The sequence below is a fragment of the Mchenga conophoros genome, linkage group LG2 (genome assembly GCF_057382185.1).
Source record: "Mchenga conophoros isolate Kocher_MC1m ecotype Shallow Benthic linkage group LG2, M_conophoros_male_GT1.1, whole genome shotgun sequence".
NCBI lineage: Eukaryota > Metazoa > Chordata > Actinopteri > Cichliformes > Cichlidae > Mchenga > Mchenga conophoros.
The window spans coordinates 3,646,270-3,648,772 of record NC_140527.1 but is presented as its reverse complement, the minus strand read 5'-3'; the positions used below and the strand labels follow the sequence as shown (position 1 = coordinate 3,648,772).

At 32.6% G+C, this 2,503-nt stretch overlaps 1 pseudogene; it reads left to right on the top strand.

Moving 5' to 3' along the window:
- The first annotated feature begins 989 nt into the window (after window positions 1-989).
- On the top strand, window positions 990-2,250 carry LOC146581520 (uncharacterized; annotated as a pseudogene).
- Window positions 2,251-2,503: the final 253 nt, after the last annotated feature.

The following is a 2,503-nucleotide window of genomic DNA, read 5'->3' as shown; positions in this document are numbered from 1 at the left end:
CAAAGACATTCTTGTTGTCTAACTTTGACGATGCCTTAACCAGACTGAAACACATGGTTTTTGCAGCCTTCAGTGATCAATAAGATTTTAACTTTTAAACAATTAAAATGAATTAAATATCACTTAAATAACCCTACATTTAACCAGAATTACAATTTCAAGTTGAGTTCTTTTAAATCATTAAGGGTTAATTGTTTACAATGGCTCGATAACTGTCATATTGGCATTAATATAAAATGTGCTTCAGCTTTGCTGTGTTCTTTTTTTTAACTTTCAGTTCGAGAAACCCACAAGAATCAAATATGAGACGACAGGGTTTACATTTGGTGTTGCTTTATGTGCTTTAGTTGGAACAATGGTTGATACTGTTTCCACTCCAGTAATGGAGTGATACACCAACATAACAAGTAGCCAATCAGACTGCTCTGAAATAGTTCCCTCCCACTACCAATACTTATATCTGGATGATTCTTTTATATTAAGTTATTTTTACAACAGTATCAGGAAGGTAATACAACAAACAAACAAAATCCAGAAATGGTTGTATTTTATTTGTTGCTGACGCTCAGTTTTGGATGTAAGTATTTGTAGAGACATCAGATTTACATATAAATATATTTATATATAAATATATAATAATGTATTTCAATTATTGCCATTTTTATATAGATAATGAAGAGAAGACAACGTAAATGATTCTGTCTCTTGTTCATGTCTGACTTGAATAATATTTTTCAGATTGCTCAGATGAACAGACTTTCGAGACAAAGACTGTTTACGTTGGGGAGAATATTAACCTGACATGCCCCCGTAGAGATGTAGGAACCTTGTTTTGGATCAAGCTTGTTTCTGGAGACTTTCCTAAAATCTTAGGAAGATCATTTAGCTCTCAGAGTGCTGATCAGCGCATTAGAACTGTAACAGATCCTGGAATATTTGATCTGTATATTACAAAAGCACAGCAGAGTGATACAGGAGTTTACATCTGTATGAAAACATCAAATCGAGAACTAACATTTTTGAATGGAACCTACTTAAAAGTTGAAGGTAAGAATAGAAAAACATTTTCTTCTGAAATTACATAGGTTGTTTCTATATTGATGAACAGAGGCATATATGGCATTTATTTTAGTCAAGTTTTCACAAGCTTTTCTTTCTTTTTCCCTTTTCTATTTAAATTGGTCTTTAAAATAACAAGTGAATTTTTCACATAATTTTGTTTCATTTTTGTAGGACCAGAGCCTCCTTTCACTACAACTCCTCCATCTGATCCTGTCCATCAGGAACACACAGTAACTCTCCAGTGTTCGGTCTTTCATGACTTCCTGAATAAAACATGTCCAGTAGATGACAACGTGTTCTGTTTGAGTGCAGAACCACATCAATCTCACTTGGATTCTAATTGTGCTCATGTAAATGGTGGAGATGAATATGAAAGGAACTCAGAGGGACTCTCAACAAAAACATGTTTCTACAGCTACTTCAGAAACTCCAGCTCTTCTGATTCACAGATGTATTACTGTGCTGTGGCCACATGTGTGGAGTCTTTTTCTCGAAATAAAACAAAAGCCGATACTGACGGTAACTGAATCATGTTTTTATGCAATGGGGAAAATTGGAATATTTGTCCATTTGATTAGATTCTAGTTTTTTACCTAATATTCTGTAATGCTAAATCAATCTATATAAAAAATATATCTGACAACACTTAATCATTGCTAACATAATTCATTTTCTTTTGTTTTATTTCAGCAGTCAACAAGACTAATTCAATGAAGGACAATGCACTTCTCTATCTGTTATGTGTTGCTTTGGCTGTAACCCTGATTGTTATAGCCTCTCTAATCTATTCAGTCAAGAACAATAGCTCATGTGTGGGTTGCAATGGTATGCAAAGTCAATCATACATTAATTTACCAAACAATATTCAACAAAATTGGACTCACATTAATGTTGTGGATTTATTTATCAGATGCAGTCGCTTTACGAACAAATGTGACAGAAAAAGGAGATCAGGAAATTCTGCAGGTAGTTATGAAAAAAAATCTCTTCAAGCTTTTTGTATGTTTTAATGTCTCCCTGTCTAAATAAGTATCCACATTTTTCTGTTTCCTCAGACAGATGAAGACTCATTGGTTTATTCTGTAGTAATTTTCACTTGTGGAAAAATGGGATACAGGAACAAGGACAACAGAACCTGCAGAGGACGAAAACATCTGTACTGATTTAAAGGCTCTTGAGGTGGATTAATAGCTAGAGACATTTGACTCTTGCATTTTAAATTGTGTTAGAAATGTACTTTTTTGTACTCGCATTTTATTAATAGTTATATAGACAAAAATAAATAATTACAATGCTAATTTTTAATTTGTTTTTCTAATAGATGTACATAGTATTAATCCTATCCATGAATGTTTTTTTATTGTGGAACTTTTCTTTTTTCTGATGTTGTGATATGTTCCTACATATTCTTGTATCTGTATATATTTCTATATGACCAAAT